This window comes from Uranotaenia lowii, chromosome 1, assembly GCF_029784155.1.
Source record: "Uranotaenia lowii strain MFRU-FL chromosome 1, ASM2978415v1, whole genome shotgun sequence".
Classification (NCBI taxonomy): domain Eukaryota; kingdom Metazoa; phylum Arthropoda; class Insecta; order Diptera; family Culicidae; genus Uranotaenia; species Uranotaenia lowii.
In genome coordinates this window covers 109,126,314-109,140,379 of record NC_073691.1, presented here as the reverse complement: position 1 = coordinate 109,140,379, position 14,066 = coordinate 109,126,314, and the positions used below count along the sequence as shown (strand labels likewise).

Here is a 14,066-nt window from a genome sequence, read left to right as displayed (position 1 = left end):
TAACTAATACTAGTGGCTAGAATATTTTTTACATTCATTTTAACAATCCTTGTGTAAAGCTCTTTGATTTGGCGTTTTTCGCGAAATTTTACTATTGCATGGTAAATTTTTCATAGTTACTAGTGCTGGTAACTATTACTAGTGGCTAGAACATTTTTAACATTCATTTTATCAATCCTTGTGTGAAGCTCTTTGATTTGGCGTTTTTCGCGAAATTTTACTATTGCATGGTAAATTTTTCATAGTTACTAGTGCTGGTAACTATTACTAGTGGCGAGAATATTTCTAACATGCATTTTAACAATCCTTATGTTATGCTGTTTGATTTGGCGAATTTTGCGAAATTTTACTATTGCATGGTAAATTTTTCATAGTTACTAGTGCTAGTTACTATTACTAGTATGTATTTTAAAACTTCTAACATGGATTGGTATAACCCTCTACCCAAGGCTATTACTTGCTTCCATCTGTTTTACCATATCTGTTGATTTAATTATTCGCACAGATTATTCCGTCGGCCCTTTATAACGAAAACACGGCGAACACTCCGTGTGCTAAAGAGAGCCGCGCGCGCCGTCCGGTGAGCCGCCGTGTCCTCTCGGTAGATGCTCGGTGTTCCTACACGCACGCGGCAGAAAAACGCAAACGCAGTTTCCGAACCGCTCGCGCTCTCGAATAGGCGCGCGCGAATTCGCTCTGCTCAAAAATTTTCAATCTGCGTTTTGGTCGCAAATTTCTCGAGAGAATTTCGAGCAATCAAATGTGACCGTGAACCGAGAACGAAAGAGCTGCGTTTTATTTGCTCTTTCTCATTGGACGCACTCCTGCGTGTTGAACCCTGCTTGTAAGTAACCCACTTTGAGATTTCTAAATCAGTTCTGATGGTTAAGACTGATGATCGTTAAGAATGTTCCTAATTGACTGGATATAGCCGACTCGTCCTCTGACGAACGAAGTGCAAAAGTTTATTGTTAAACTTATATTTATTTCAAATGTTTCAGTAGTGCAAAAATAAAGGAATGAATAAAAGTTAATAACCGATAATTTTTATACGGTTTTTACTTTTTGCATTTTTCTGTCAGTGAAAAAACTTTTTTTGTTTTAAATTTACGTCACGCTTCGGGTTACTCTGGGGGACATCTTATAATGGCTGAAGAAAAGTAACTCGAAACATTACATAAATTAAAATAAAAAGTTGTTTCTGAAATTCTGTCCATTCATAAGTAACTGTTATTGCATTTTCTAGCAATAAATTGATCCTGTCTAGTTTTGAGCGGCATTAGTTTAATTATTAATGAATTTATATATGATAACGTCTTTTCGAAAATGAGCACTTGAAAATTTGATTTGTAACTTTTGAACGGCGCACTCAATGGCACTGATTCAAGTCAATTTCCAACGTATTTTTTGGATGCCAACATTTGAAATTATACACACTTTTTGAAGATTTTTTGTTCGAGCTTGTACGTCTGTTCTCTGTGATACTTATTCGATCAGGACGTTAACATATGTGATTGTGATTGTAATGTGATGTTGTTTATATTTTGTGTGCACAATTAAAGTTTATTTTTTATATGTAAAACTTGTGATTCGTCAAGCAATAAGTGCTCTTCACAGTGATCAAGTGTTGTGCTACCTGATTTCATCGGATGACATCAATTAAATACCGTGAAGAACCAAGGCAAATGGATCAAATTTTGCCTATTGTGGACTGCTTTGGATAGACCATTGTTCACCGTCGCTAAGTATCTTTATGTTATTGTCTTTTTGTGTGCGTCTGTATATCTGATCTGTCATATCTGATCGCTGTCAAAGTGTGTAAGCGAGCGGCGATGCCGTCTCGATTGGTATGCAAGAGATTGTATGCGTGGGGATGGATGAATGCGCGAGAGTGAGTTCCGCGTTGTGTTCTCAGTGCTGTGGGAGAATAACATCGACGGATGAACAAGCTCTCTGTTTTGGTAGTTGCAAAATCATATTAATGATAAAATCGATAATATGAATAAGCAAATGATAGTTTCTTCAGATTTGAAAAAACTGATTCAGAACATCGTGCGTGATGAAATGAAACCATTTTCTGGATCAGCTTCTAATTATAAAGGTGAAGTTGCCAGATATGCCTTACGTTCGAATTCCAAAAAAAGAAAATTAAGTGATAACTAAAAAACGTCAACATTAACTTACGCTAGAGAAGTTAAAACGACACAAACACCAGTAGTGTCAAATGTTTTTAGTAAACAAGTGGCATATGATAAAAATTCGACCAAACAAGATATCGTTGCCAAAAATGACAAAATACAAAATGCTTCATTAGCTAAATTGAAGGAAACAGTTCGTTTGAAACCAATTAAAGAACAGAAGGTGGATGTAACGCGTTAAGATCTGAGATCTTCGTTAGATCCGGTTTCTTTGGGAGTAACCTCAGTTCGTTACATTGAATCAACAGCGGAAGTGTTGGTGAGGTGTGTTTCAAAAGAAAAGGCACAGAACTTCATGACACACGCTTTGAAAGTTTTGGGAAAGAGATATTCTATAGAAATAAAACAACCAGCAAAACCTAAGATTAAAGTAGTGGGATTTGCAGAAGAAGATAAATTTGATGATGGAAAGTTTATCGAATTATTTAAAAAACAGAACAGCTTGAAAGACTCTGTAATAAAGGTGGTTCATATTGAAAAAAATAAGAAATGGAAGCATAATCCGATGATTGCTACTGTGGAAGTTGATTCGGAAACTTTTAGTACTTTGATAAAACGCGGTAAAGTAAATATTGGCAGGAAACGTTGCAAAATTTTTGAAGACATTAATGTTTTGCGTTGTTATAAGTGTTGGAATTATGGTCATAAAGCTGAATTTTGCAGAGAGTTAACTCGTTGTGCTAAGTGCGGCGAAGGTCACGATACAAAAGAATGCAGTGCACAATTTGAAAAGTGTATAAATTGTGTTAATTTTGTAACTCGCGGTTAACTCAGTGGGTGGGTGGTTTTGGTAAAAGGTGTATTGAGTGGAATTGTGGACTCAGGGTCGTAATCAGGAATCACCACGGGCTACTCCCTCTTGAGTGCTGCAAGGGTACCCAAAATAGAGATGTCCAAAAGCGTAACAAACAAACCCTGGTATGAAAAGCGAGTGGTACCTCGCATGTCACCAACCGTTTTTCGGAGACTATTTTTATATGAATGACCAAAGTGCAAAATCTTTCTCGGAACGTATCAGGGGGAGGCATGGGACAACGTAGCATAAACGAGAGAAAATCAAAACAAGAAGTGGAAACAACTCCAACTAAATAATTACTGCAACAGGGTTAAAGTTTTACAAATTTTTAGGCGGTTATTTATTGGCTGTATAAGCCCTGAACTATTATACATCACTTTGTTTATACTTGCGATTTTGGTGTAGTTTTCTTATCGTTTGTGTTGGATTCAACTCCGGAAATTCTTCCTTCTCGAAGCGGGCAGCTTCTCTGGCGGATTCTCACCAGTTTCGGCGTCCCGAAATGGTGTTGAATCGAGATGATGCAGGCCAGAGTCAGCTTGGTTGTCAGGTGGAATCAGTTGAGGTTATGTCCACCGGGTCGAAGATATTTTCTGTCCGTATTTCTGTCGTATTTTTGTTGTTGGTGTTGGTTCGGCCCACAACCGCTGCCACGAGTTCGATCCGAAGCTTGTAGGATGAAAAACAAAAAGAAAAAGGTCCTCTGGACCTAACCAAAGAAATTACTACACCTGTGATGCAATGTTTTTAACCGCATGTTCTTTTTATAACTATTTTTAACAATTTTCATAAATATATACAAACATTTTATAAATTTTACCTTTTTCTTCGTAAACTGTTTTTAACTTGTTATTTGTTTTCCGCCGTTGTCGTTTTACGTGGTTTTTAAGCTATTTTAAACAAACAATAACCTTAGTTTCTTATAATAAACATAACCACGTGTTTTTAACATGTTTCGTACAAAGTTTGTAACTTTTACCTTTTTGCGTACTATTAGTTTTAATATTTTTCGTTTTTGTAGTCGTTTTAACACTTAAGCTGTGATTGTAGCCTGTTACATAAAAAATACATTTAAGTTTCACATTTCATACATGTAACATTTTCAAAGTTCGACACGTACTACTTTTTAGTGTTTTTAATAAACTTTCATATTTGTAGTTTTAGCCACTTTTAACTCTTTGTTTGTAACGTCCTTTTTTAACTTGTAGACGTATCTTCGTTTTTAACCCTGTAATATTAGTAAAAAATTTAGAATTTGTTGAACCACTTTGCACAAACACCATACTTTTTACGTTAAGAACACGACGCGCACTTCTTTGCCCTAAGGCGTTCACGGACAGAAAGACTCTGCACTTGCTAGGCCGAATCTTCATCACCTCGAATTACATAAAGTTCATCCGACCGTCACACCAATATATAAGCACGCCATCAAACGGAACTGACGTGTGCGACGTTGATTGGGTGATAACACTTCCTCGCAATAACAAAAGCCTGTTCATGCGCGCCTATGGGTATCTCTCGGGAGAGAGTAGCCGCGTAGTGAGAGGGATGGGAGGTAAAATGGGACGAACCCCTGAGTGGCGATTGTTTTGACGTCTCTCGATGAGAGTTAGTGAGAACCCCTTACCAGGGATGTAGTCGGTTTTGCAAATGTGTCGGAGACACATTATTTTTAGGTTACAAACGGTTACAATTTTAATAGCACAGTGAAGTTAGATTTGCAGAAGCAAGTTCCCGCATACTTAAAAACTATATCTCAAACAGTATATACGATTCATCTACAGCTTCAGAAAAAGTGATTTTTAGTGTAAACGTAACTGTTCTATTAAACTTTACTTCGACGAAAAATTTGAACGATAAAAACGAAACATGAACCTTTAAGTGAAAAAGTGATGGTATCTGTAAAGGTGATAGAATGGTATGAACGATTTCCTTAAATTTTTCTGTAATCGTAAAAATTATCTCGAACCGTTAACCTTACCGTTCAAACTTAAACTTCAAAAATGAGCGAAACGCCGGTCAGAGATGCCAGGGAGTTTTACAAAACATCAGTGAGTAGTTATGAGAATATCTCTTATTTTTTTTTTATTCTGATACGACTCTATAGAGTTTCAAAGACAATAATTTATCTTGGAGGTATGCACATACATCGTACTAAACGAGGTTTAGTTCACGCTTTCCGCGATGCGTTTAAAATAGCGTTAAGTGAAATTAAGCACGGTTATTACGAGTAATTCTTTGCAAATCCATCTACACTTAATTACAATTTTATTTAATTTGTGATCCCTAAAACATTCTTAAATTACTACCCATAATCATCCTGATCAGATTAAATACTTACCTTTAAATTTTGCATCTCAATATCTAAACAAATATTGATAAAACATTGAACCTGGCACCACTGATGTAGACTTTGTTTTGGTTGTCTAACGTGAAGCACGAAAAAATCGATGTGATCTTCTCGTATTTCATCTAGCCAGCGCCACAAAATCATGGCATCGATATTGCGGACCAGCAAATTTCTGCGCTATTTCGCCGGATTCGCGCGGAACGTAATTTTCAACACAGTCCGGGAGACGGAACGAAGTTTATTCAGCAATCGCATTCTTCTGTGAGGTAAGTTCGGAAAAATTCTCCGTTTATGTGGGTGCCGGTTTGCGGCACGAAGTGATATAACAGTTCATGTTACGCAACAGATTCTATCTGTAATTGTTTTTTTCTGCTAATTTTTATACTGAGCGCTTAAATTGCACTGTTTTTAAAAGAAAGTGTTTTTTTTTTCCTTTCCAGCGGTTATGCTACATCTGCCGCTAGTTCCAGTCAGGGACTAGACCGATCTTTGAAGCGGCTGGATGAAGATGTAAGACGCTCTGGAAGAATTTTACGCCGAGATCTGAAAGATGTTCCGGAGGAAATCCGTATTAACCGTTCCGCTTCCAGCGCTCAATCTTGACTGGTTATTCGTTGTTGCGGTATGTTAAACGCGGTGTCTTAAGAATCACCTTAGCAGAAATTTTTGAAATTCTCATTGCAGGTCACCTAGTTCCAGAAGACCTTCCCGAGGTGCGTGCAGCTCTGGTTCAGGAGTAATGGAAAACATTGAACAGCTTGAACGCAGCAATGGACATTTCCCACTACAACGCCCTTCTTCGGGTGTATATAGATAATGAGCAACGGAATTTCTGGCGGATTTGCAGGCCAAGGGCGTTGAACCGAATCGGGTCACCTATCAGCGATTTATTTCGCGCTACTGCTAAGAGGGAGCAAACAAGACTCTGGAATTCCTGCGAGAGAAGCAGCTTCCAGTAATTGAATGCGTTTTCAACGCTGCGCCATTCAATAAAATGTTGCAATTAGAAAACATTTTCCATTTTTATCCGAAAATCTCCCATATACATTAAAAATATTGCGTTTGTGTGCGTGCTCTTTTTACGAACGATTCCTAAAATGGTTTGAATAATGTTGGAATAAAGTAAAGTCAAATCGTTACACAACCATTGACGTAAGCGTTTAGGAATGAGAGCTCCTCGAAAAAAACTATAACGATGACAATCCGATGATCTAAATACATTTTCAGCCATCGGTTTTCAAACCTAACATGGGGTGCATGTAAAACAGTTCGTCCATACAAGTGTTTTAACGGTTATTAACAATTACATAACCTAACGACATATTAAAAATACTGTGAATTTGGAATTCACGATTAAACTAATGTATTTCACGGTTTAAATAATCGTTTGCTAAACGTTTTTTTACGCTTCATCAAATCATCGCTTTACTATTAAGGAAACCGTTTGGTTACAATCCTCATTTATGCGGGTTGATATTTGCCACCCTGCATGGAGTTATGAGTGTGAGATATATAAAAGAAAAGCCTCTAAGGCAAAAATGTTCATCGATTACGGTAAATAGCAATCAAAATCAGATATTTTATATTTAAATGTTTGCGGCTTGTTAAGTAGCTTCGAGGAAATTTGCGTAGCGGCTCAAGCAGCACTAAAATTTTAGTGCTAGTTGAAACCCACTTAACGGAGGATTTGAATTCAAATACTTTGGACATAATTGGTTACACCATGATTCACTGCTTTTCGCATTCAAGACATACTGGAGGAGTATCAATGTACGTACGAAAGATGTTTAAAATCGACATTTTATTAAATGCAGGTATTGAAATGAACTGGATTCTGGCAGTCAAACTCAATGATCAGGGTGTCGACTCATATCTGGTAATAAAATTCCCTGATTTTCCAGACGTTTTCCAGAAAACTCCAGGTTTGAAAAACAACCTGAGGAAGCAACTTAAAGTTATAAAAAATATATTTCCCCGAAAATAAACGCACAGAAAGCTCTGAGTCGAGAGTACTAATTTATTATGATAATTTTAATGAAAGTATTTTTTGTGATATTTAACATTTTAAGATAAGTCAGCCAGTTCGGATCCATTTGTAGAAATTCTTATGATTTCAGCATAACAATTTTCTTTTGCATGCTATCAGCCTTCTTCTGTGCGTCTTCTAAAATTTTCCTCCGTTTCACCTCAAGCGATTTTGCTTCCGCTTCTCGATGACGCTTATCAGCTTCGTTTGATCTGATTCAAGAGCTTCCTTTTTGCGGCGATCTTTGTCTTCCAAATACAGAGTATGTGAATTTCGAACTCTCTGAACAAGTTTGTTGGAAATTTGGACTGATTTTATCCCCCCCAGCATAAAAAACAGCGTCATAGATTTGTCGTTTAGCCACCACTGATTCTTCACGCATATTTTCGAAGAGACATTCAGAATTTACTGAAAAACCAAGTTCAACATTCGCGTTGCCATGTGAAAGACAGCAGATCATTTTCACGATGTTGGAGAATTCTGGACACTTGTCATTTGCTAGCACCCCTCTCCAAAAATGATCCAGCCTTTCTATTGCTACGGTCATAATTATCAAATTTATCGCCTATGGCAATCACTCCGGAATACTGCCGTACTGCTAAATCTGCCGAGGATCCACTAACGCGTCCAGTATCTGTCAATATAGTCAAAGTCTTCTCAAATCGTTTTTGGCTAATTTGATATCGCTGCTGATAACTACCGGATCAAGGCAAGAGGCGACCTTGGTCAGAGGATAAGTTAATGGCGATCGCTTCATTAACTTAAGTACAATTGCCTTCAGCATTCCTTTGCATTCGATACGAAATTGCAAGCCTCGGAAACGCAAAAAATCAAAGGGCTAACGATAATTACATGAGCAACGTACACTGAAGAAATTTTTTAAGCAGATAATAAGCTATGACGTTTCGATTTCTTCAAATAAAATCAGGATCATTATTTTTTCCCTGATTGGTGGAGAAATTCCCTGATGTTCCCTGATTTTCCCTGATGCAAATTGAATTCCCTGATTTTCCAGGTTTTTCCAGGTAGTCGACACCCTGAATGATGGAAAAAGGCAAATCGTCGTTGGAGAAATTTGTCATTCTCCGAGTGCAAGCGATGCTCGGTTTTTAGATATTCTGGAAAATAGTTGGGTCAAACTGAGTCAAACTATTGTAGACGAAATTGATAACATCTTCTGTGGTGATTATAACATTAATTGCAACAATGAAGCAGAGTGCATGGATCTGAAACGTGTCATGGAGGCATATGGGTTTCGACAAATTGTTATGGAAGACACTCGAATCACGGTATCCAGCAGTTCTAGGATAGATTTGGTGTTCACAAATGTGGAGAGAGCCGAGGCGAAAATCGTTCCTGATTTTCGGGTGTCAGATCATGAGACTATAAATATAGAAGTTGAATTTGGTACTAATGATGGTCTACCTAAGATCCATCAGATTGTGAATGATTGGAGCCAGTATAACAACATTGTGTTTCGACAGCTTCTTGAGGCAGGTTTGCCAACACTGGAAAGCGCTGACTTTAATGAGTTGGTAAGACGTATCGATGTTTTATTGAAAGATAGTGTTAATGCACTTGTTCGTACAAAAATGGTACTCAATGGTACTGAACGTGGTACTAAATGGTACTCCAGAAGCCTAATTGAAATCAAAAGACGTAGAGACAAACTTTACAAACAATTTTTAAGAACAAAATGTTCAAGGAGTTGGCATAAGTACAAAGTAAAAGAGTAAAAGAAGCTAAAAACCAATCTATCCAAGATGAGCTGGAGAGAAACAAATCTAATGGGAAACAATTGTGGAAAACAATAAAAAGGTTGATGAAGTCAAATAGTACCAAGACAGATCTAGTCACATTCAACGGAATTCAAGTCAAAGACGAAAAAGAAATAGCAGAGAAGTTCAATGACTTCTTTATTGATAGCGTCATGGAAATTCATAACAGCATCCCGGCAAGCAATAATGGCTACGTGGATCAGAGTATGTACAATAGTGGAGAATTTCACACATTCGAGACAATAAGTAGTCAAGATTTTGACGAAATAATAAACGATATGAAATCCACAGCTGGTATCGAACATGTCTCCTTAAAAAAATTTAAGGATTCGTTGCTGGTATTAGCCAACCCGTTGAGAAATGTTATAAACACGAGTCTGCAGTTAGGAATATTACCTAAAACGTGGAAGTGTTCTACTGTAGTTCCCATTGAAAAACAGAAAAATGCACAAGAGGCGACGTTATATCGTCCTATAAACATGTTAGAAATTCAAGAAAAGGTGCTAGAATTAGCAGTAAAACTGCAATTCTTACGCTTTATTGAGGATGGAGACATATTGATTGCTGAACAGTCTGGATTCAGGAAGCAGCATTCAACTGAATCTGCAGTTAACTTGATACTTCGAAATTGGAAGATTAATATTGAAAACGGAAACTACATAGTGGCTGTGTTTCTAGACTTCAAGAGAGCATTCGAAACTATTGATCGGTTACTACTGTTAGAAGTGTTGGTAAAAATTGGCATCAATGGTACGGTTCTGAGCTAGTTCAAAAATTATTTGGAGAATAGAATGCAACGAACAAAATATGGTTCATCTTACTCGCGATACAAAGAAAATAACCTAGGAGTTCCCCAAGGAAGTGTGTTGGGTCCCTTGTTATTTATATTGTACATCAATGACATGAAAATGTGCTTAAATCACGGCCGTCTCAAGCTATTTGCAGATAATTCCGTCTCCTATTGGAGTGGAAATGACCTAGAACTCGTTGTACAAAAAGCAAATGCTGATTTGAAAAATATTGCAGATTTTTTGAAATACAGAAAATTATGTCTAAATCTTGATAAAACCAACTGGATGATTATTGGAAATCGCAAAATAGGAGTAAGCTCTAAATTATTAATCGATGGTTGTGAGATCGGAGTACAAGTCGATGAAAAATTGAATTTTATAGCTCACATAGACTACACAATCAAAAAGATTGCCGTGAAATATGATGTACTTTGTAGAGTAAGTAGATATATGACTTTCTGGTCGGAAATAATCTACGTTAAATCTGTTATCATGCCACACTTCGACTATTGCGCTATAAATTTACTGCATGCATCTGATACACAAACAAAGCGCCAACAAAGAATCCAAAAGAAGATCATGCGAGTAGTGATACGATGTAATCGATACACACCAAGTACATTGATGCTCGACATACTTCAATGGTTGTCAGTGAAACAGAGAATCGCGTATAACAGTTTGATTTTTATATATAAAATGAAGAACAGAATGTTACCGGCTTACTTGATGGACGGTCTGCAGTACGGCAACGATGTACATAGCTACAATACGAGAAGAGCCCATGATTTCAGATTACCGAATACGAGAAAGGAAATGACAAAACGATCAGTTTTCTACAACGGTCTAAAAATGTTTAACAGCCTGCCGCAAAATATCAAAGACAGTTCAAACATAAACATTTTCAAGAAACTGGCAATACAACACGTTAAACAGACAATTTGAAATTATGACTAATCCTAAAAAAGATCATATGCTTGTGATGAAGATCTGGCGAAAACCCAGATATAAATATGTACGGTGATGGACATACGCGGGAGTTAGACAAACAAGTCGTACAGAATTAGATAAAATAATGCAAAAAAAATTATCCATAGGATTAACTGTCCCTCCCACTTCTAAAGAAGCGTATGGGGTGGAGGAAGGACCCAATTGGGCCTGTGGGACCATCACAAAAAAAAAACTCAGAAATACATTACAAATGAATAGAAACAAAATTTGTTAAACGGATATCTTTGAACACTTTTCAGGTGGCGTGTGAAAATGCGACTGCAAACTTCCACAGGAGGATCGTTGAGGATTCAGAATATGTTGTCAACCCGCCGGAACATTCTTGTACCAATTTTATCCAACAAAAGAAAAGAAAATTGTCGATAGATGATGAAGAAGATCTTCTGGGTTTTGAAAGTGAAATGCATGAATTAAGTCAGTAATCAAAATCAAAGCACAATTCAGAAGGATTCTAGATAGGAGATCGAACTTTAGGAACCCGCATCCCGCATAAACCAGGATTATAACCTAACGTTCTCTCCAATAGTCGTAAACGATTTTATTAAGTGTAGCAAAGATGTTTAGCAAACGATATTTCAAACTGTAAAAAACATTGGTTTAACCGTGAATTCCGAATCGACAGTATTTTTAATATGTCGTTAGGGTATGTAACTGTTAAAAACTGTTAAAACAATTGTATGGGAGAACTGTTCTACACACTACCAAAAAAATCTGTAAAATTCCATCATATGTGATGTAAATTAAAAGAAGCATCACATATGACGGAATTTTCAGTGCGAGTTAAATTTTACACCTATGTAAATTTTTAAAGACGTGTAAGACTTAGAGACGTGTAAAATTCGAAGAAGTGTAACATTCAGGGACGTGTAAAATCTAGAGACGTGTAAAATTTAGAGACATGTAATATTTTATTCGCTCTGAAAATTTCGTCCTTTTTTTACATCATAAATGATGTAATTATAAATTTCTTTCGTATTTAGTATTAATTAAATAAATAATTGTATTTCAATGAATGAACAAATGTACAATGTTTAGATGAAGTATTAAAAGGCTATCATCACTAAAATGTCATTATCTAAAATGTACAATACCTTCCCGCATAAAAAAGAATTGTAACCAAATGATTTCCATAAAAGTCAAACGACGATTTGATGAAGCGTGAAAAGACTTTAAGCAAACAGTAATCGAAATTGTAAATTACATTCCTTTAATCGTGAATTCCGAATTGACTGTATTTTAAATATGTCGTTAGGTTATGTAACTGTTAAAAACTGTTAAAACCGTTGTATGGAAAAACTATTATACTAACAGTTAGGTTAAAATCGAAAATTTGCTTATGGAAATCGTACCACGTTCATCAAACTATTACTGTTATAGTTTTTCCTTAAAGTTATGCTGTAACGAAAAGTTTACAGTAATGGTTTGGTTGCGATCTGTCACATCTTTCGTCCAACATTATTCATACTTTTCTCTGAAGCGTTCCTGAAGAACGCATACATGTTTACTTTTTGCAAAATGAAAAAAACGTAATATAAGGTTTTAAAAAACAATCATTTTTATTGATTACTCCGTTCTAATTTCACAATTTCACATTATCCTGGAACGGCAGTTTGCAATGTTGAACAATACTCTTACGGTGATAGAAATACGACGAGGGTTAAGATCCGAATGGTTCCATTGCCAGGCTCCTTTTCCCAAAGAGTAATGTTCTGCAGGAATGGTGGAAACGCCAACGGGTCATGTCCCAGGAGTTTCGAACACCGTCAACGTGTTGCAACGGGACTGGACCGGCTTTACGCTTTTGATGATTTCTTTGCTGGAATGCAAAATTCCTCCCAATGGGGTGATTTTTGGTCGTCATTTAATTTCCCTCTGTGTAGTCGACGCGTATCTGAAAATTAAATACAGTGATAAAAGAACCGAAAGTGATGAAGAATTATAAAACTTACCAGATTAGTTTTGTAATTAATTGCTTCTCTTAAGATTCGAAGGCGAAGAAAAAATTCCTCGCGGCCGGCGGCAGCAAAACCGAATGAACAACACCGTTTGGTTCAGGGATGCCAGGTTCACAGTTTTATCAATATTTGCACAGATATTGAAATGCGAAATTTTCATGTATATATATTTTAGGTGATCAAGATGTTTATGTGTAATTATAAGAATGTTATAAACATTTAAGTGAGCTACCCAACAAACATTTTGGCTGATTAAAAACGCCAATTCTCTGATCGTATGCTGTGTTGAGGTGCTTATTGCTGTTCCAGCGTTCTAGCTGAAGAACGAAATACTTCAGCGCTGTTTCAGCATGTAGGGAAGTTTTATTTCAGCCAGTAGAAAGTAGGGGAAAAATGGTTGAAGAATAACTCGTTCAGCCTTTGTCCAACAATTTTTGACACCATTCAAATTTGACAGGCGTCAGCTGTACAAGGGTAACTTCGAAAGCGACTTTCAGCTATATCAAACTTTCTGTTGTTGTCATTGATCAACCAATGCATGATAGCAAATGGATCGAAATAAGGATTTTTTAATCGTCTAATTATGAGTAATTTCTCACTTTGCTTGATTAATGGCCTAGCCGGGAAATTTTCTTTTTATTATCAAAGCATTTTAATTTCAATTTCTTTATGTGAAATTGACCTTGGTTGGGAGATATTTCGGTCGCTTAAGAACGACACTTTTTTTTATGCTCCACAGAATCCATAGTTGGTTCTGCGTTCTGCGGCATGGGACCAACAAGTCGAAGGTTAAGAGTTCGAGACAAGTTTCAATGAAGCAAAACAAAAAAAAGAGGGGAAAAATAGCTGGCAAACATCAGGCGTACATCGGTCATCATTATTTTTGTTTTTTTTTTTGTTGATCCGTCAATTGACGTTTCATGGCAACTTCGCTGATTAATTTCTCCAAATGTCGATGTTTAAGAGCTGAACAGCAGCTTCTCCCTGAATTTTGGTTGCCTTCTTTCAGCAAGATAGCTGATTTAAAATTAGAACCCAATAGTGTTTCAGCGGTTGTTCAGCGAAAAATGTTTGTTGGGTAATAACTAAATTTAGAAGCTCCGTTCAATTCCAATCGATCCAATTTGAATCGAGAATGCCATACACATTGCAAATGCAAATTTG

The 14,066-nt window shown here is 36.7% G+C and overlaps 1 protein-coding gene and 1 long non-coding RNA gene across 3 annotated transcripts in view; one reads left to right on the top strand and one right to left on the bottom strand.

The window, feature by feature from the left end:
• Positions 1–14,066, bottom strand: part of LOC129738461 (myosin heavy chain, non-muscle-like) — a 132,285-nt gene that overhangs the window by 17,100 nt on the left and 101,119 nt on the right. The gene's annotated exons all lie outside the window — the stretch shown is intronic.
• On the top strand, positions 5,478–6,248 carry LOC129738464 (uncharacterized). Its single transcript, XR_008735519.1, has 3 exons — positions 5,478–5,610; positions 5,785–5,966; positions 6,029–6,248. It is a non-coding gene; the product is annotated as an uncharacterized LOC129738464 (long non-coding RNA).